At 38.4% G+C, this 21,531-nt stretch overlaps 6 non-coding genes across 6 annotated transcripts; 2 read left to right on the plus strand and 4 right to left on the minus strand.

Annotated features, from left to right (window-relative positions):
* Positions 1-873: 873 nt before the first annotated feature.
* Positions 874-946, minus strand: TRNAK-UUU (transfer RNA lysine (anticodon UUU)). Its single transcript has one exon. It is a non-coding gene; the product is annotated as a tRNA-Lys (tRNA).
* A 1,833-nt stretch (positions 947-2,779) lies between these two features.
* Positions 2,780-2,853, plus strand: TRNAD-GUC (transfer RNA aspartic acid (anticodon GUC)). The gene has a single exon. It is a non-coding gene; the product is annotated as a tRNA-Asp (tRNA).
* A 2,787-nt stretch (positions 2,854-5,640) lies between these two features.
* On the plus strand, positions 5,641-5,724 carry TRNAY-GUA (transfer RNA tyrosine (anticodon GUA)). Its single transcript has one exon. It is a non-coding gene; the product is annotated as a tRNA-Tyr (tRNA).
* Positions 5,725-10,523: 4,799 nt separating this feature from the next.
* On the minus strand, positions 10,524-10,597 carry TRNAF-GAA (transfer RNA phenylalanine (anticodon GAA)). The gene has a single exon. It is a non-coding gene; the product is annotated as a tRNA-Phe (tRNA).
* A 2,335-nt stretch (positions 10,598-12,932) lies between these two features.
* TRNAS-UGA (transfer RNA serine (anticodon UGA)) lies at positions 12,933-13,019 on the minus strand. The gene has a single exon. It is a non-coding gene; the product is annotated as a tRNA-Ser (tRNA).
* Positions 13,020-13,884: 865 nt separating this feature from the next.
* TRNAG-GCC (transfer RNA glycine (anticodon GCC)) lies at positions 13,885-13,956 on the minus strand. The gene has a single exon. It is a non-coding gene; the product is annotated as a tRNA-Gly (tRNA).
* Between the last annotated feature and the right edge of the window lie 7,575 nt (positions 13,957-21,531).

Consider the following 21,531-nt stretch of genomic DNA (forward strand, 5'->3'; position numbering starts at 1 on the left):
GAATTTGAAGCCATTCCTTTGGAAAGTAACCTCATAAAGTTCACTATGTGATTGATATAGAGGAAAGGGATGAAATTTTTCTCGCCATGTTAGTTCGTATTTATTTGAAAGAAAGTAAGTTTTAACGGAATAAACTAAGTAAATGGAGCGCTAAAGCCAAATATGTATCCATAGCTATGCAGAGACGGAGAAAAATAGATAGGTATAATTGAAAGATGAAAAACTACGCAAACGAGTTAACATTTATATAGTTTTAAATCATAGAATCAAATTTCAAAATGAGCCCAATGCAACTACTTTTTGCTTCGTTTTATGGGATTTTGTTATTTGATTTAATTGGCAAAAATGGATAAGAAACGAATAGACGAGTAAGGTATTAATTGCAATTCTTTTAATTTGAGTCAACTTAAACCATTTTATTTCCTTGCGCTTTATTGCTTTGTTTGGCAATGTTTATTTCTTTGCTTTGCTTGAGCTAAGTTTTTTATGACCTGCTGGGCGATTTAAACTTTCTGACGTTAATGGATAAAAGCAAATAATTCTACAATGATATTTAGATATGAAATTGAAGGTCAGCCTCCATTATATGACATTAAAATTACATCGTAAATTCTGATAGTAATAGTATTTTTTTCTTCCGAAAATCCCTGACCAATTTTTTGTCTTTTCACTCCCTAAAAGAAACAAAGGAAAAAATGATTTGCCATTATGTTTTTTTTGAATCTTTTGTTTTCTTTATCGCGGTTAAACGAAGGGATGAGCTCATGTTTGCCCTTTTTCACAAAAGGGCGGTCTGGATTGGAGATTATCATGGCATAATAATCTCCATTAGACGGTACCATCTGCCTAAAGCATTTAATGTTTTAATGCTTCTGAGTATAGCAGGACTTGAACCTGCGACCATTAGATTAAAAGTCCAATGCTCTACCAACTGAGCTATATACCCAAATATTATTCTATTATTATTAATATTAATTAGAAGAGAGATTTCTATGTGGTAATTAAACGAAAAAAAACAACTCTGATGCGAGTTTTTCTTTGATTTTTCCTTTCTTTGGGATGTTCGGCAATGAAATTACGATTTTCACAGAAATTACTTAACGAAAGAAAGCTTAAGACAACAATTAGACAACATAACTTATGAATACTGGAAATGTTTAACCCGAAACTCTTAATTCTATTTGTAGCGTTACTAATCCAATTCTTGCCATTGCAATTATTCCAGAAAGGAGAAGAGAGTCATTTTTTAGGGATTACTGGATACAGGCGCACATTTAGGCTATCGGAAACCTTTCGTGCCATTTTATTAAAAATGTTTATATGGCTTTAGGCACGGAAGAGCTATTGTGGATTTGTAGAAAACATTTTTATCCTTAAGGATTGCTCGTAATGCGCTTGGATCCATTACCTGTAAAGATGGCCATTTATTGTTAATGAATACTGATTCTTTATATAACGACATGATAAAGAGAGTGGCGGGAAAGACTAATTCAAGTTGTATCAATTCCAAATGGATCGGTGGTTTCTCAACCAATTGGACACATATGAGACGTGAAGAACGCCCGCATTCCAGTCCACGTTTCTTAAAGATGTAGAAATGCTTTGAAGGATTGATAACACGCGAAATCCCAGATAGTTTAGTTGTACTGAATGTACGTAAAGATTTTATAGCTATATCCGAAGCCAATCGATCGTGAATCTCTATTGTATCTCTGATAGATTCCATCTCTCCGGAGGAATTGCATAAATTAGTTACTTATCCTATTTCCGTAAATAGTGATTCCGTATGGTTTACAAATCCATTCCGTTAATCGATTACGAAAACAATCATTCATTCGAAAAAAGCCCAAAGACCAGCTAGAAAGGCTCGAAAACCCACCGATAAAGCCATTCAGATTCGCATAAAAGCCAATAGGCCTTAAACAATCAAATATTAATAGCCTGTCCATGTTGTTTTTAATTGAAATCGCTAAAGTTGCTATCAAATTGCATAGTATTACTGCTTTTTAAGAGACAAGGATAATCCAGGCTTCACTAGACCCAAAGGTTTTGATGAAATGCTTTTGCTGCACGAGTACCGCCTGGAATGATATCGGATACGTTATGTCATTTTCTTGAGAGCATTAAGATCAAGAAATTTATGCGATTTGATCGCTAGACTTAATTGCAAAAAAAAAACATTTATTTGACATTATAGGATTAATGGAATCATGACTGATTATTTAACTAAGACCTTATTGGAATTTGCTTTTGTATCAGTTTTATTTTTTCGAATGGAAGTTTCTATGTCATGTGGGAACTCTCCGATTGTATCTTTGCAGCTAATATTTTCTATTGTATGGCTACGTCAATTCAGACGATTGGCCCATGAAACGAAGCCGGGGAAAGGGTTTTTTTGACATAAGTTCTAATAGAAAAGCCGGGAAGGCGTCAATTAACAGATATTGGCTACCTGCTGATGTGGTGAATGGAGAAAGCGTTAATTGGCTTGATCTGACATAACAAACATTTGCATTTTGCTGCCTGCTCTATACCTCTAAGCCAACTGTCTTAGGGGATGTAAAGTGCAGGAATATACGAAATTTCATTAAGGACATAGCTGGGATAATGGCAAATAGAAAGTTTCAAATTAAACGCTAATATGATATAAGTTTGCCTTTTGTTCCTTATTTTAGGCCACTTATCTGCGATAGTTTTGTTTGAGCCAGTTTATGGGCATTTTAATGCTGATTGAGAATTCTGTCGGCAGATAATTTATTTGTAGCCATTGATTACGCGTGGGAAAATAGCTCAGTTGGTTAGAGTGCTGGTTTGTCATATCAGAAGCCGCGGGTTCGATTCCCGTTTTTCTCGAATCAATAGGGCATGGGCGGTCTAGTCTTCCGCATGAAATTTGCTGCAGCAGGTTGCGGGTCCATCGGTAACCAAACGGAACCAAGCCGTACGACTTGTAAGTATCCTTTGCTGGTGTGTGATCTGAATCGCTCCTCCGTTCACCCCCAAGGAAGTGTAATATAGGTAGTACCAATAGATCCACTTTGCACATTCCATTCTATCAGGTTTTTCCACCATAAAGTTTATGATAGTTGCATCCTTATCCCCAAGTCCAGAATACCAGTTGTCCAGGGGTCTAACAACCAGTTCCATCACTGTTCCCCCGGAAACACACCGAACCGCTTAGCATACCTATCGCTATGCTCAGGCTCGGAAGTAATTCTGTTTCAGATGCAGAGCGGATGGGTGGGATCCTTTTATCTTTGATCTAGTATTTTTTCCGCTTTCTTCACCTGCGCCAACATTTTTAGATCTAATCATTAACCATGTACGTTAATAAGTTTCAGTCAATAGAACTATGTTCATACATCCTAATGTGCCAGTTATTTCATTTGCGGGGAACCAGAAAATCCTGGAAACAACGAGAATAGCCATCACGCTTTTGCCATATCATGGTGCGGCTTCGGACGGAAGTAAAGGCAAACAGTCGGGCGCCAATAGTGCTGCAATGGATAGGATGATCTTTGCAACTTTGGGAGGCGATAAAGTAAGGTAAATAAGTGGAAACGAGAGTACGGATAGATTGTAATGCTCCCGGATACACGTTGGAAAAACCAGTAAAGCTGGCCTTATTTGCAAATACACATTGTAAAAACCTGGCCTTATTATTGTTTATTTGCCGGCATTATTCCTGCTTATTTTAGGCCTTATTTTCCGATTGTCGGATACACTAAGGAAAAACCGTTAGTTTTTGCAGAACCGTGAGGATTCAAGTCCCTCTATCCTCAGTGAATAGTATAGGGGCAAAAGTCACAAAATTTCTGGTTTGTAAGAGTTCGTTAGGAAAGAGTATCTGTTCCGGACAAGGAAAAGAAAAGTGGATCTCAATAAGCAACCTTTTTCTATTCAAAAGCTTGCTTATTGAGAAAAAGTCATATGTCGAAGTCATAGATACGGATAGTTGCTATGTTTTTGCTTGGCCGGGATAACAACATAACAAGGAAACTTGATTTTTGGCCACCGTAACCTAAAAGTGATATTGATTAGCTTATGATCCTGTTAGCAGACAATGCTTGATGAATAGCAAAAATAACAAAATATTTTACAAGCACCTTTTTTTTACAAACCATCATAAATATCACAAACATCGCTTGGAATAAAAGACCAAACAAGAATAAGGGAAAGCAAAATGGACTTCGCCTCATTATTCCCCGGTGTGATCCGTTGGTCTTGTAAAATAGCCAGCGCTATTATATTAGTAATGTAAACTCCAATCAAAGGCAAAAAGAAATCGTCAAGACCTCCTGCCAATAGCTGAAATATTCAGCTGACTTTCAAGCCTTAGCAAAGGAATGGCTGCCCTTAGAGCTGTAGAAGCAGAAGGCTTGAAGCGCAAGATGAAAAATGAATGAGTGTAAGCTTCGTGGCCTGACAATTAACAGTGCTGATTATACTTAAGGACTCGTCATCATAGCAGCGGGAGAGAGCAGGGCAACGACAGATTGGGGATCGCCATTGAGCCTTTTTGAACGTCCGAAAAGGGTAAGTTATTGATAGCTTTGTCTAAGATAGGCCATCTACGCTCGCCGCGCTCCCCACGGAGTATGGCTCGCGTCCAGACTTTCGGTTGGGAAACGGAGTAACTTTCAAAAGCTCCCCCAAAGGAGGGCCGGCCAAGCCGTATGTTTTTGAAAATGGGATTTTTCCTTAAGCTTTAAAGCCGACGCGGAAACCCATTAATTTTTAATAATGTAGTAGATAATGATAAATCGTATATAATAAATGTAATGTGTGTTAGAGCATGTATCATTTCGATTACGTATTGAATTGACCTTTCTACATAACTTAAGACAAGCCTAACCTTGTGTCATGATTAAATAGGAAAGGGCTCGATACAATGGGAAGAGCCGTATGAGGCCATCAGTTTCATGTACGGTTCGGAAGCCAGGCTTATGTAATAATGCTGAAGCCTAGGATAACTGCATAGTTTCAGTTCTATTTCGTTGCGCGAAGGCGCCCTATGATATTCGGTGAACCCGTTAAAATACGAAAACATAAGTTATGATGGAAGCAGGAATCTAATTAAACTATTACACTTGCGTAATATGGTTTTGGCGAATGCAGGACTCAAAAGCCCCAAAGTGGAAGAGCCAAAAATTATTTTGTCAAAGCCACATAAACCCAATATTATTTTGCTAAAACCATTAGACAGGAAAATGGTTTGGATTGAATTGACCAAGATTTGGCGTGATCGTGAAAAGGTCAAGGGGTTGATTCTCAATCTGATGAAGGGCGGATATACTGTAGCTATCGCGGGGTTCATAGTTTTTTTTTCTAGGAGTCTTTTTTGCAAAAGTAAAAATAGCAAAGTACAAAGGAATAAAAGATTCCCTAGAAATCTAAAAGTCAAATCCCATATGAATAGGAACAGAAATGCAATATTAAACAAAAAAAATGACACATTTCGCAGGAATAGAACATTCAGAATTCTAAATATGAACCCAATAAAACGTAACATTGTAATAAGAGAGATTCATAACGTATCAATCAATTCCGTTCAAGTGCGTCAGGGCAGTAAAGTTTTTTGAAATCCTGGACTGGGCAGTGCCGGCGAGAAGTGTGCTTTGGTCTAAATCCAAGCAACCCGGGAGAGTGGCTGAGTGGTTAAAAGCGACAGACTGTAAATCTGTTGGAAACCCTTCTTCGCAGGTTCAAATCCTGCCTCTCCTAATAAAGTATTTGAACCTTTTCTTTATTCTTAAATAGCTTTCTTGCATTTAATGGGTGTTGGGACAGACCCAAGCACTAGATAAGATTTGAATGCTTAAATAGCATTTTTCGAAAGGAGTTTAAGCGAGTTCGTCGCAAACCATTTATTCCCAATCAAGGGCGCCTTTCCTCCATTCGATGAGAAAACCAATAGTCAAAATCCAAACAAATAGCATCATAGACCAAAATCCATACTAACCTATCTTTTCTAAAAAAACTGCCCAAGGAAATAAAAAAGTTACTTCTAAATCGAAAATAATAAATAGAAAAAGGACCAAATAAAATCATATATCAAATCGACTTCTAGCATCACTAAAGAGATCGAACCCACGCTCGTAAGCTGACAATTTTTCTGGATCTGCCGTTTTTTTACCTGTAAATGTAAAAGAAACCATGATTAGGATAAAAGAAAGTAGCAAACTGAAGATAAAACAAATTGCAATAGGTGCAAACTCATCCATCGTTAAATACTTAAACAGAAAAGGATAAAAATCCACCACAGACGGCTCTAACGTACTACAAATGCTAGGCCATATATAGATTAGCTGCTGTATGCAAGCATCAGACGTTTGTTGGGTATCTCTTAATAAAGGCAGTAGCTGTTTGACTGTCTGCGGATAATAATTATCCCCCATTTCATGGTATTTACGAATGCATAAATTGGCTTTCCTTACAAATCCAGTAAAAGGTTCACCATAAGGGGAACCCTTGGATAAATAATCTCTTAGATTAGGTAATATTACCTGATGTAATTCATTTAAGGGTCTCGCCAAAGCTTCCCTTCCCGTGCTGTTATCGTTTTCAGTAAGGTATATAATATGATTAAGATGAGCGTCGAAAGAGTTCTTCAATGTCTGATATTCTCTCAAATTTCTAAGCAATGGATCCATATTTTCAATTTTTCTTTAAAATACTTAGGTATAGCAAAGACTTACTTAAGCTCTGCGGTCTGTTTCTGATGTTTATGGATATTCTTTGAATAATTTAAGAAATACAACAAATAATTTATATCAAATAGAAGAAAGAATTGATAATAATTTCTTAAAATTTATTAAGGATATCTGATCGTGTATCAAGAGGTAAATCTATTGAAAATATAGATGTTCCAGAAATGGTTAATAATGTAATCAAGAAAGACCATTTTTATTTGAGTCTATAGAAACAAATACAGTATCTACTCAAACTGAAAATATTCAATTAGATAATATTAATTGAATATATCCTTATTCAAAGCCAGTTCTCGTAACCTTTATTCAAAGCCAGTTCTTGTATCCTTATTTAAAGCCAGTTCTCGTAACCTTTATTCAAAGCCAGTTTTGACCAAAATATTCACCTTATCTTACAAAATTGATGTCAAATGACCTTTTTATTAAAAAAAAGAAATATGGCCAGATGGGTTTAGAGCGAATTTTTTTTTTACAACAAAGATTGCTATGGCGCAACCCGTTTGGATTGGCCGAATAGGTTCTTATTAATCGATTGTTATTATACAAGAATTCTTGTATCGCTCATGCAGATCTTCCATCTACCGGAAACCAAAGGATTCATTGCTTTTCCTTTTTTGTCGAACTTGTATAAACACAACCCTATTTGCACCTATCAGTTACGAACTTGCTATTGTTATGAAAGACAACCCCTAGGCTCAGTCACAGCAACGAGTACCGAACCGTCGTTCCCACGGCTACAGTACCAGGAGTTGCTGCTGAGCCAGCCCGTTCAAAACAGTACTTCTGTCTAGCAGAAACTATTAGCGACATCCCTAGAACAGTATTCGTATCGTGAACCAATGGCCACTTTTCCGGTCGAAGGAAATGCCTAATAAATAGTCAAATACTGCACTCTTTAGCTACTGTACTCCGGAAACAAAGTAAGGGAAAGCCCCGTACGTCAAGAGCTGCACTGCTATGAATCAAAGACTGTCTGCTCGCCGTTTCCGGCCAGTATTGCGGGTTCAATGGCTTTATACGAATTAGCTGTTTTTGACCCATCCGATCCCCAGAAATGGAAATTGTTAATACTGGCACTGTACCTTAAGTGGGAGATGGAATAGCCCGCATTCATGGTTCGAACAAAGTAATGGCTGGAGAATTGGTAGAATCTGAAGATGGTACAGTAGGCATCGCTTTGAATTTAGAATCTGATAATGTTGGCTAAGTACTGATGGGCGATGGTTCGACCATACAGGAAGGGGGTTCCGTAAAAGCAACGGGAAAAATTGCGCAAATACCAGTTAGTAATTCTTTCTTAGGCCTTTAAGCCAGTAAATGCTTTGGCCCAACCGATCGATGGAAAGGGTCAAATCCCAGCTTCTGAGTCTAGATCAATTGAGTCTCCCGCACCATATGGGAATTATTTCAAGACGTTCCGGTGGCGGAAAACGACCCGAATCTGCAGGAATTCGGGAAGGTTGAAGCAATGGCCAAACCTCCTTGAGGCTACAGCAATAACGTCATAAGCAATGACACTTAACTAAAGCACTTTATCCTCGCTTTCCACCTTTTATCTAGGGTTAGGAGGATCACGCGCCATAATGCCGGATCTCCATCTTTCTTTGTTGGTTGCTCTCCAGTCGCAGAATTATGAATAGTTTCACTAAAAATAAGTTTATTGGCTTGAAAAAAAAAATGAACCAATCCTTTAGCCTGGCAACCTGTACTATTTTTGCTGCCTCCAGCAACCTGTTGCAACTAACTTCATATTCAGGATGAAACAAGACAATTATGCCAGATAGTAAGGAATTACAAGTTTTCTGCACTAGAAAAAGCTAATAAATGGACTCGACCCATTATATATTTTTCCAGTAGTCATTTTAGGGACGTTTGCATGTACTGTGGGTCTTGCGGTTCCGGAACCATCAATGATTGGTGAACCAGCAAATCCTTTTGCGACTCCATTGGAAATATTACCCGAATGGTACTTTTTCCCTGTCTTTCAAATACTTCGTACAGTTCCCAATAAATTATTGGGGGTCCTCTTAATGGCGTCCGTACCGGCGGGCTCGTTGACCGTTCCTTTCATAGAAAATGTAAATAGGTTCCAAAATCCGTTTCGACGCCCTAAAATCTTAACCACGAAGGCACCCGCTTGCCCAAAATAAAATGAATTAGCCGGATTGCTGCTTTATGACACTTGCTAGACCTATAAAAAATGTTATGATCTCCAGACCTATAAAAAATATTATGATCGCAGAAAACAAACATAATCAATGCGATATAGCCAGTCTTTGCTATGGCATGCGATAAGCCATATTCGCGATCAGCTGCATTGTCTGGCCTGGCAAAGCAATATGCAGCGATGGCAAGCGATTGGCGCGTAGGCCTTTTAGATAGAAAGTAACGAAAACATGCAGAGACAGGAATCAGCCAAAGAGTGCGGGAGATTGATTGCAATACTTATCAGTCAAATAGTTAGAAAGTTGGCCTGCTATGATTTAACGGTGCTAACCAAGTGGAAGAGCCGTCACTCTTAGGATAAGAGTGACTCTGTGGGATAACAAGCTGATCAAAACATCTTAGGGAAGGTTTAGCACCTCGATGCTGAAAGCCATAATCAATGCGCTAATGCCTTTTAGTTAGCGTGCTATGATAATATATATTTATTAATCTGGTTGTTTTTTTTTACCATTATCTTTGTCCCTGCAATCATGATCATTAACCGGATTATGCGGTTTCTTTTGTTTGCATTTCTTATAGCTATTATTTGAATTAGTATCTTGGAGTGAATTGCAAGTTTGTTGCTTAAATTGGCTTTTATCTAAAGCTTTTATTTTTTCAGCAAATATTCTTTGGTGGTTAAAGTATTTTGTAAAGTTAAGAAAGATCCGTAACCATATTTCTTTTTCAATAATGCAAATGCAAAAACGGGCTCAATAAGAATCTGTTTTTCTGGAGTTCCAAAGGCTAGCATGACATCGTTATGTACGTAAAGACCTAGAGTGTGGAAACCTAGAAATAAGCTAGCCCAACTTAAATGGGATATTATTGCTTCTTTATGCTCCAACATTCTTGACAATACATTGTCTTTGTTTTGTTCCGGATCATAATCCCTAATGAAGAATATGGCCCCTACCATGATAAACCCAGCAATATATTGGTGATGGGTATAAAGTGGGTGGTAAAATCTTGTGCTATAAAAGCATAAGCAGGTAAGGCGAATCCAAACAGCAAACAAAGCACAACTATGATTCGTTTATAGGATTTGAACCCGGTTCGAAGCCATTCCTTTGACACCTTAAACTGGCAAATTCTACCGTTTCCACTGCTTAAGTTTTGTTCAATCCATAAACACGTGCAGTTCCATCCCCGACCGTTATCACTCAACCGGTCTCATCCACTGACAATTTAGTATAATAGTCGGTAATTCTTCTTTCCAGGATGGTTATTTTGTTGTTCTAGCTTTAAACAATCTCATTTTTTCTTTGATTTGCGTTTCTCTCTTCTTCAATGCCATAAACGTTCAAGAGCTAATGCATATTGAGCAATTCTTCCTGCATGTCCACTGACTTGTAGCCGGAACATTTCATCATAAAAGGCCTCTATTCAGGGCGGAAGGGTTAAGGACCTACCCGGTGTAAGGTCCGAGACTTAGGCAATAAAATGAAATGATCACTTTTGGCATCGTTTGCAAATAATATCAAAATAAGATTAATGTTAGGATCAAACAAATAGAGAGCTCTGTAGCTTTAGCTAAGACTCATAAGCTGCGGGTTTAATTGCATTTAGTATATAATTGTCCAGAGATTTCAATCTAATAATTCGCTATGTTTAGAAGTGGATTTGAACCACTGACCCAAGGATTTTCAGTCCTTTGCTCTAACCAACTGAGCTACCTAAACCATAAAAGAAATCATTGCCAATTATTATTACGTTATCTCTAAAGATTGTTAATTCATTTTGCATCTGTTAGCATTGAATCCGATCTCTCTGTCCTGATTCTTGCCAATATGAGACGGAGGTTTCTTGACTTACTTAACAGACAAAAAAAGGCAATCTCTAGTTAGTAAAGCGTTTCGAGGTAGCTCGCTGAGACGAAGCGGTTCAATTGATTCCGCTACTTGCCTACTCTTGGCGCTGCTAAGAGGTGCCCTGTCTGTGAGTTCTACCCCTATGAGTTATTAAATGGTTGTCTCTCTTTCCTAGTTTTCATTGGAGCTGGACGTGGCTATCCAAATAGCCACTTAATGTTAGAAAACGAAACAAACTTCATGATTCTTTGGGCCCGGGTCCGTATTCCACCGAAGCCACAGTTTCTTGTGATAATCGATTCGTTTCAGTTGTTTGGCCCTGAAAACTTGTGACTTGCAAGCAAAAGGACTTTCGGTCTTAGGTTTTAGAAATCCTTCCCAATAGTCAATGCGTGAATACTGAAAAGCATATCTTGGGTCAGTACGGGAACCAGATCGTGTTAGATAAAATAAATTAGGATAACGAGCCGCTTCGATACATGGACAGTCCCCGGATCACAAACCAATGGATGTAAGCGAATGGCGCGTCAGAAAGTTAGCTTGAATACCTAATCTATGTCACTCCATCGATTCTGCCGCCTTATGGGATGACCAGATTGCAAGCGAGAGGTCAGATTACGAATCACTCGGTAATCCACATTGGTGTAACAAAAAAGATGGACCCACGACCCGCAATCCAGATTCCCATAAAATCGCGCAACAAAGACGACTTTTTTGTTTGTAAGGTCTGTTATTGACATAGTTGCCCACGTATGCTATCGATGAGGGCATCCATAGCTTCCTAGACGAGATGACCACGCCCCTAAAATCAGACCAGCACTTCATCCGGCACTTTAGGCGATGAAGCGCGATGTGGAAAGGGGGATAAGAAGCAATCTTATCTACTTTGGAGTTTACGCCTGATGGATTATTCAATCCATATTCATACGATGCAGCCAAGTAAGTGGGGCTAGCGCCCGCAATTACAAAGAGTAATGGGTGATAGGGACTGAAGGAACGATGGCTGGCTAAGTAAGTGGTAACTTTTCTTTTTAGGGATCCAACGTTTGGAATTTTCCAATCGCATAAAGGGTCGAACGCCATTCAAATCGTTGCACTTTGCCTTTCCCTCTTCCCTTCAGTCGAGTGGCTGAAGCCCCTCTTCTTTTAGTCAATACGCTAAAGCTCCTCAAAGCTTTGCTTTGCAAAGCAGAGCAAAACAAAGTAAAGCAAAGCAAGCAAGAAAGTCTATAAAAAATAAATAAAAATAGCATAACGAATGAGGGACATGACAAAAGGATTGGCCCTTCAAAACATTTCAATATTACGTTTTATAAGCACCTTATTGTAAGTAAGTAAGTTTTTGTGTTCCAACATTATGTTTTTGCCAATACCTTGCGTCTTAACATTATATTTCTAATTATTGCATGCTGAAAAGTTTAGTCTTTGCGTTCTCACGTAGGATATAGCGATTTCTAAACACCTTGCCGTTTAGTTATTGCATTTTCGTCACGTCACGGGTTCGCGATTTCTAAGTATGATTTACTTTAAAGCTTACCATTTAAAAAGCGCAAAATACCATTGAAAGCGAAAAGGCTAAGCTTACCTTATTGTATTGAAGACGTTGCTTATCTTTGAAAAAAGTCGATTAACGATAGCCCAAGCAAAAATACCTTTTTGATTTGAATAGACGTTGCCGACAGCTCGTGCCTATAGGTGTTGGGTTGAGTCCCATGTTGCCGTTGCCATTACCATTTTTAGAACCTGGCAACAGACTTTTACAAAGGTGATAAGCCGGAGGAAGATGAGATGACGTCAAATCAGCATGCCCCGTTATCTCTAGGCGACGCATGTGCTACAATATTGCTAGAGATAAAGAGTCGCGAGGGCGTCCCTGGGTCGTACGTCTCCGCTTATATTGGTTTTTTACGTATACACTTAGTCGCAGAAAGCAGTGTAATCAAATGCCTAAAGGTATTCAGGTTGCCGGGATTGGGTTTATGGTGGTCCACATGCTGATGGACCTCCCAAAATGTTCCTTTCACCCGTTTGATTGCCAAGCAGCTTGTTATCGTTACTCGATTGCTCTTGAGTCGTGGTTTCAGGGGATGCAGTGTCGAATGGTGGCAAAGCGATTTGGCTTGGCTCTTAAAAAGCTAGCTTTCCCAATCAAGTTAGAGGGATGAAAAACATACTACATAAAAATGCTAACTTCTAACCATACTTACGGATGAAGAGGGATTCGAACCCCCGGTATTCAAAAGAATACTTCGGTTTTCAAGACCGACTCTTTAAACCGCTCAGACATCCATCCATTTTTTGGCAAGATTATGAGCCATCAATAATCAACCAACACAGGTTTTTGTAAATTACATGCAACACAAAAGAAAAACAAATAGGTCATATTGGCTGGGATGGGGGCCTAATTGATTTCTTTTTTTTCTCATCACATCTATTTTGGATAACACTGGTTAATAGATTCCTTTTTTTTAAGCTCAGTTATCTTTTTTTGCTTGTGTAAAGACAATCACTATGTTACGCTTTATTGAACACAACAACTAACATAAGGGTTTCTGTGGAAACTAAACTATAGGAATCCTTTCTAGCAAGTAACTAAATGGCTTGGCAAACCTCTAGCAAAGCTTTGACAGTTACGGGCTCCGCTTGACCTTTTCCATTGGCCGTATGGTCGACCAAAATTGATTGCGATTACTGAGGGCAAAAATTTCAAATTGCAGCCTTTTTGCTTGCCAGGTTACGATCTTTTGTCTTGACGCAGGCTATAGCCTAAATTACAAAGAGCTACAAAAGCATGCTGACTTAACGTCATCTCCATTTTTTGTTGCTTTCCATAATACATTGAAATTACTGTAATTTTTAAAGTAGCAATAAAAGGAATATCAGCTAAAGCAACGCATTGCATTGCTTAATAGTTTTAAGTTATCATTTAATGTAATCTACTTTAAGTTTGCAATAAAACAAAACATCAATGATAACGTTGCATTGTGGGATAATAAAGGAGATCTCTGTGATCAAGAAGAATGATTCGTAATAGCTTAAGTTTACTAGAATAACTTTACATGAGTTTGCAGGGGAGAGACAGAAATGTAAAGCTCACCTTTGAAATAACGAACTGATAAGCCTCAAAAGCAGATGTGTCACCTTTTTGTGGCTTCTATAGCGAAAAAAGGGATTCGAACCCTCAACCCCAGCCTTGGCAAGGCTATACTTTACCATTAAGCTATTTTCGCTGGCTCTCTTTGCACCTTGGCTGTTGAGTTAATTGGAATCATTGATTTGCAATTGACAGTTGATTTTGGCAAGTTCAGACCACCAATCTTAGGAAAGGCAAAAATTTATATACGAAACCACGTAAAATGTTTCGCCTTTCTTATCCCCTACGAGAATCGAACTCGTGTTTTCGACATGAAAAGACGATGTCCTAACCATTAGACGAAAGGGACTTATAGGCAGGCACCTGGCCTTATATTTTATGATCAAAATCCTGGCTGAGGATTCGTTAGTTGCTAATGTTTAAATAGTTCTAAGATTTGACAGTAAATAAGTGTGCTAAGGCATTTGCTTTATTACTTTTGTATGTTTTTTGGGCATGTGTTTATTTGTTTACTGGCTATTCTCAATATATGTGAAATTGTTGTCGGTTTATTAAACCATCTAAGCATTGAGTAGAGGACACCATTAAGAACCAAATCGGCCTCATTTAGCATATCACGAGCATTCAACACGGAATTGATTATTATATATTATTGTACCTTTAGTAACTATATCCGTATTAGATATTCTATTTTATCATCTGAAACAAGTAAGAAGATCTAATCCATATTCAACTTATTAAAGAATGTTAAAAAATAGTAATTTACTTAAGTCTATGAGAACATTTGTATAAATATTAAAGCAGTGCAATATTGACCTTGTTGAGAGAATTGGATGATAAAACGCACTTTATGCCAAATCAATTCAACAGTTAATAAAATAAATAGCATAATGGATGCGAGCATGATAAAAGCAAGCATAATTAGCTTTTTAAGCACCTTGTCGTTTTTGCGTTCCAGGATATGGTGCTTTCCAAACACCTTGTCGTTCTTGTGTTCTATGGCTAACGTTTTTGCGTTTTATGGCGTTTTTCAAACAATAAGTTCTTCAGTGCTATAAGAATCAACGATTAGACTGGTCCTTAGTTAGTGGGCCTTTGGCCTTGCCGATGATAAAACGTTTTATTGTTAGAAATCGATTTTAGGTTGATATAGAAGACATAATAAATTATTGACTCCTATTCAGTTAAGTGACGTTTTGTCGTTGATACGCTAAAGCTCTTTGGCAAGCGGTTTTCTTATAGTGTCGTTAGCCAACATCCGTTTTCTTGCATAAAGAAACAGTCATTACCAATCGAATAGAAGATAAAAAAAATAAACTAGCATTGCTTTGAAAGGTTTGTATAGATTTGTTTCATATAAGTATTGGTAACGGATGCACTAATCAATCGTTTTGCCATCAAAGTCCTTGAAACAATTACTTCACATGTGCCGGCAAAGTGCTGGCAAGTCATATCCTATTTCTTGCCGGCAAGAACTTAATATTTAAAGCCATAAAACGCAAAAACTAAACGCCATAGAATGCAAGAACTTACCTTTTTTAGAAAACAAGGTATTAGTGAAAATGCCATAAAACACATTAATGGCAAAGTGTTGACATGTCATATCCTATTTGAAACTAAATAACTTTAGCCTAAAGAATAACGTGGTTAAAGTTATAAAACACAAGGTACTGACGAGCCATAGAATGGCCAAGTATTGACGAGCCATATCCTATTTTTTTAGGCAAAAACAACATATTTAAAGCTATAACATGCAATAACTAAACGTTGTCGAAAATGCCATAAAACGCATTACATTGAAATGTTTTTAAGGGAAGCATGTACATTTTTAAAGGAACTGGCTACTCTTAAAGTACTAATATGGGTTTGCAGGGCCAGCGTATATCCAATAAGCTAGTTTCATATTAATTTTCTTCATATATCTTTCTATTTATCCAATACCCGAAAAAATCGTTTTGAAATAAAAAGGTTTTCTTTTCAAAGGGAAAAGGAATTGAAACCGATGCGTTGTGACTTTAAGATCTTTTACCTTTGTTTGCCGTTCATTCCGGCCTCTTTTATCTTTATTCACTTTATGGTTATCCTTACGGGCACGTTTACCAAATAACATAATCTGAAACAAAAGAGATTCGAACCCTCGACAGCATGGTTCGTAGCCACGTGTTTTAATCCCCTGGGGAGAGGAGAGGAAGTGAAATGAATGAGGATAAAAACGTGTCCTTTAGCAGGCCTGACATTGCCGCTAGGTGATCTAAGCGAATCGCCCATCTTGCCTTAACATACCAGGCTAGACAATCTAGCAAGGTGATGAACCAAGGCAAAGCAATTCCGTCAAGAGGTGTGCCAGCTTATATGACTTTAATAGTAAACAGCAAGAATGGCATCATTTTAGCTAGGCCATCAAAATCAACGATTTAACCATCAAATAAAATCTATCACGGATCCAGTTAAGGTGCCATCCAATCTCGCAGAAAAAAGATTATTCCAATAGCGCCTTAAGGTGATTTGCTTAGTATGCGCGAAAGCCAGCGATAGCACGTAAAATTATTATTTAAGTTTGAGTCTTGCATCCGGAGAAAATGGAGTTGAACCCTTCTCGCCCCGATCTTTTTGAATAAAACTACCAGATGGCTAACATCCTGTTTATCATACTATTCATTGTACTGTCTTAATCTTTATTCCATATATCGTGATATCTGGTTTAAAGTTTAAACCAATTCTCATACCATCTAAACTGTCGAATCCTAAACTCATTCTTTTCTTGTTGAAGAAACACTGTCCTCGATGTTTTGACGGTTTCTTTGATTGCGGTTGCAGTTTTTGATATTTATAGCCAGTTTTAATAGGGAGGGTTTATCAAGCCCTCATTTTTACGTGCTGCCGGCCTAGCAAGTCAACATGTAACCATTTTTTTGATGAGATACTTTAAAAATCAATTTACCATAATCACACATACATAATCGGAGTGATAAGGGATAGATTGGTACATAACGTTAGATTATTAGACATTATCGTAGCCTAATAGATGTAATCTATATGGTTTCTTCATTTAATAAAAGAAAATCCAAAGCCTCATATGAGTTGCTTTTGTCATTTCAGTGACAGGTTCAATTTAATTCTTTAAAAGACGACACCTGCGCAAGCAATAGGCGACTGCACGCTTATTGAGCAAATATCCATTTCAGATAATCATCCTTAGAAACCGCTTCCATGACGATAAGCATGAACGCATAATTGGTTCCACAGATCTCGCTGCACTAGCCATAATAAACTCCCTCTCATTATATAAAAATGAAAGTCTAATTCGAACAACCAGATACGACATCACATTTAACACCTGGAAAAGGTACAGCCCAACTATAAAATACATCAGCTAAAGTTATAATCATACATGAATGAGTTTTAGCCGATACAACCACTCAATTGTCCACTTCTGATAAACATAATTAACCCAATTACAAATCATCCTCTGAAAGCATATAACTGTCGAAAGTTAATAACTATTCATCGGAACTGTTATAGTCCGAATACTCATAAGGTTGGGTTGGCAGCCAGCCATTTCTCAGGCTCATTTGCCACCCTCCAAACTGTACTTGCGAGTCTCCCCGCAAACAGCTCTCCACGCCTATTGATACTTGAAAAATAAGCTAGTATTTTATGGGTTCTCATTTCAGCTTGCCAGAGATGAGATGTTACGACTTAACTTAGTATATCAACTTTGCCTACTGGCCAGAAATTTCCGACAATCTGTTTTCCCTCCAATGAAACCATGGCCTTATTTTCGGCAAAAAGAAGCAACCTTTTTTTGCTTAAACGGCCATACAACAATATGTTTTATCGAAAACAATATTTACATGTCCAGCAACCTATGGCCACTTTTTTGCAACCTTTAGCTATGGGATTTTACTGTTTCTTGCTTGCTGTGAGCCTTTGAAACCCTAGTAAAATATAAGCGCTGGTCTCCTTTAGTGAAGTGCTCGTGTTTGCCTAAACCTATTGTGAGACCTCCATTTCCAAGGTAGACAAAGTTATCATAGTTGACCCAACGCTTCCTTTTCGATGCTTTAGTAACAATTAAAATAGTTATTGTCAATATATCGGAAATTTCCTATTTCAGAGATGACAAGGTTGGGCCCATTGGGCTCAAAACTATATGCCATTAGCTGTGGTGTTAATGCATTTATTATTTATATTATAATTTAAGCTACCATATATTGCCTGTATCGGAAACAAGAATATATGCCCTTAATGGCTTTGGGAAAGGAGCCATAGGCTTTTTATTGGCTATAGACTAAAAGAGCATTTTCAATCTTATAAGGCTAAATATAAGAAGGTAACATTTCTTTTTTTTGTTTGTTTCTGGCATGCTCTAGTTCCTTGAGTCTTTCGACGCCAAACGCTTTAAGCATTGCGTCTGTTCCGGTAAGCCAGATGTTTTGTGGACTATTTAATTAGTCTGGCTTAGCCTTTGTTGCACTTCTATCATCTTTGTAAAAAGACGCACTCCGATACCGTTAATAACCAATAGCTTTAATGGTAATGGCTGGATCTATTATTTAGTCCATTGCATACAATAAGGCAAAAAATAGTATGGCGATAAACATCGAAATGAAACTGGAAAGAATGGTCCAAATGATCTCTATAGTAGTTCCATGCATTATTCTCCAGGGAATAGGATTTCTCTTAACATGGAAATACCACAAAGTGCGAACCAACATCCATAATACAAAAATCATAATAATGGTTAAAAAGACTGAAATGTCATGATGTAGGTCAATTATTCCTTACATCATGGGTATGGCTGCGTCTTAAAATCCCAATTACCAAGGTTCCGCGGCATCGCAAAAAGCAATAGAAACGAATAGCTGGGTTCTCGGAATCGTTTGGTAGAGTTTCTTTTCTCAGATCGGCAAGGCCGCATCAAAGATACTCGCGTCAACGGAGCTGACATCATAGCAAAAGTGCTTAAGCGTTCTAGCAACTTGCGACACGAGGTTCACTTGTTTCTGATGTTTATAACCGTTCGTTCATTAAAGAGAGGTTGCTTTTAAGCATCCTAACGGCCCTGCTTTTGATTCAGCTTCTGCCTCAACATCTTTTGATTTAGCAAAAGGAGGATTATGTTGAACCTGTTCATCAATAGTGCAATCAAAAGGGTGTTGAACCTTCTGTTCATCTCCTTTTGAATCAAAAGTCTCAATTTCAGGCGCACCTTCTGTTCTAGCGCTTTAAACATTGCCAAGGAGATCCTTCCACCCACACCAATGGGCGTCGAAACGGATTTTGGAACCTATTTACATTTTCTATGAAAGGAACGGTCAACGAGCCCGCCGGTACGGACGCCATTAAGAGGACCCCCAATAATTTATTGGGAACTGTACGAAGTATTTGAAAGACAGGGAAAAAGTACCATTCGGGTAATATTTCCAATGGAGTCGCAAAAGGATTTGCTGGTTCACCAATCATTGATGGTTCCGGAACCGCAAGACCCACAGTACATGCAAACGTCCCTAAAATGACTACTGGAAAAATATATAATGGGTCGAGTCCATTTATTAGCTTTTTCTAGTGCAGAAAACTTGTAATTCCTTACTATCTGGCATAATTGTCTTGTTTCATCCTGAATATGAAGTTAGTTGCAACAGGTTGCTGGAGGCAGCAAAAATAGTACAGGTTGCCAGGCTAAAGGATTGGTTCATTTTTTTTTTCAAGCCAATAAACTTATTTTTAGTGAAACTATTCATAATTCTGCGACTGGAGAGCAACCAACAAAGAAAGATGGAGATCCGGCATTATGGCGCGTGATCCTCCTAACCCTAGATAAAAGGTGGAAAGCGAGGATAAAGTGCTTTAGTTAAGTGTCATTGCTTATGACGTTATTGCTGTAGCCTCAAGGAGGTTTGGCCATTGCTTCAACCTTCCCGAATTCCTGCAGATTCGGGTCGTTTTCCGCCACCGGAACGTCTTGAAATAATTCCCATATGGTGCGGGAGACTCAATTGATCTAGACTCAGAAGCTGGGATTTGACCCTTTCCATCGATCGGTTGGGCCAAAGCATTTACTGGCTTAAAGGCCTAAGAAAGAATTACTAACTGGTATTTGCGCAATTTTTCCCGTTGCTTTTACGGAACCCCCTTCCTGTATGGTCGAACCATCGCCCATCAGTACTTAGCCAACATTATCAGATTCTAAATTCAAAGCGATGCCTACTGTACCATCTTCAGATTCTACCAATTCTCCAGCCATTACTTTGTTCGAACCATGAATGCGGGCTATTCCATCTCCCACTTAAGGTACAGTGCCAGTATTAACAATTTCCATTTCTGGGGATCGGATGGGTCAAAAACAGCTAATTCGTATAAAGCCATTGAACCCGCAATACTGGCCGGAAACGGCGAGCAGACAGTCTTTGATTCATAGCAGTGCAGCTCTTGACGTACGGGGCTTTCCCTTACTTTGTTTCCGGAGTACAGTAGCTAAAGAGTGCAGTATTTGACTATTTATTAGGCATTTCCTTCGACCGGAAAAGTGGCCATTGGTTCACGATACGAATACTGTTCTAGGGATGTCGCTAATAGTTTCTGCTAGACAGAAGTACTGTTTTGAACGGGCTGGCTCAGCAGCAACTCCTGGTACTGTAGCCGTGGGAACGACGGTTCGGTACTCGTTGCTGTGACTGAGCCTAGGGGTTGTCTTTCATAACAATAGCAAGTTCGTAACTGATAGGTGCAAATAGGGTTGTGTTTATACAAGTTCGACAAAAAAGGAAAAGCAATGAATCCTTTGGTTTCCGGTAGATGGAAGATCTGCATGAGCGATACAAGAATTCTTGTATAATAACAATCGATTAATAAGAACCTATTCGGCCAATCCAAACGGGTTGCGCCATAGCAATCTTTGTTGTAAAAAAAAAATTCGCTCTAAACCCATCAATTGAACTCACCATGGCCCCAGTACCTCTTTGCTTTAGTATAGTTGCCTTTTTTTGTTTTTTAAGTAAGTTAAGAAATCTCCGGCACTCTAATAAGACGTGAAACACCCGATGCCATTTTGACCTCGATGTGTGAAAAGCGCCTTTTTCTGCCATATGTACTGGAAATTACCGGGAGACGTGGTTGGACAGTCCGGATTGTTTTCGCATAACGCTGCGATCACATCACATTGATGACCGTAAATCACCGCTATGAGGCTGAATTCTCTTAATGAAAGTGATGAGGTTTTTGACTTTGATATCCCCTTTCAATTTGCATTCCATGCAATCGGCAAGCGGAGTCATCAATTAAAATGACAAAAATATTTTCACGTTAAGCTGAAAAACTCCATTGTTGGCCAGCACTTCAAGCGCTGCCAAAAAGAACATATCACGGTAAGACTATAACTACAATAAGAAGTCTTTTCAAAAGCAGTGGCTTTGGCCTGTTGGGGTCCCGGTCCTTATCTTCTGACCGGTTAACTCAGTATCCGGAATGTAAGATGATTCGCCTTGCCTAACTTACCTATTACATTTTGCTTCTAATACATGCGGCAGCAAAAGCTAGACAATGTTTAGAACGATAAGTTTATTACTACATTTTGCTTCTAATATAACCGTAATGCGGTAGCAAAAGCTAGACAATGTTTAGAATGACGTGGCTGCAGTCATTCCAAACAATGACTAGCTAGGATTGACGTGGCTGCAGCAGACAGACCTAATTTTGGCTAACAGATGGA

The sequence above is a fragment of the Lygodium microphyllum genome, unplaced genomic scaffold (assembly GCF_053477565.2).
Source record: "Lygodium microphyllum isolate KBCC unplaced genomic scaffold, Lygodium_microphyllum_v1.1.10 scaffold_191, whole genome shotgun sequence".
Classification (NCBI taxonomy): Eukaryota; Viridiplantae; Streptophyta; class Polypodiopsida; order Schizaeales; family Lygodiaceae; genus Lygodium; species Lygodium microphyllum.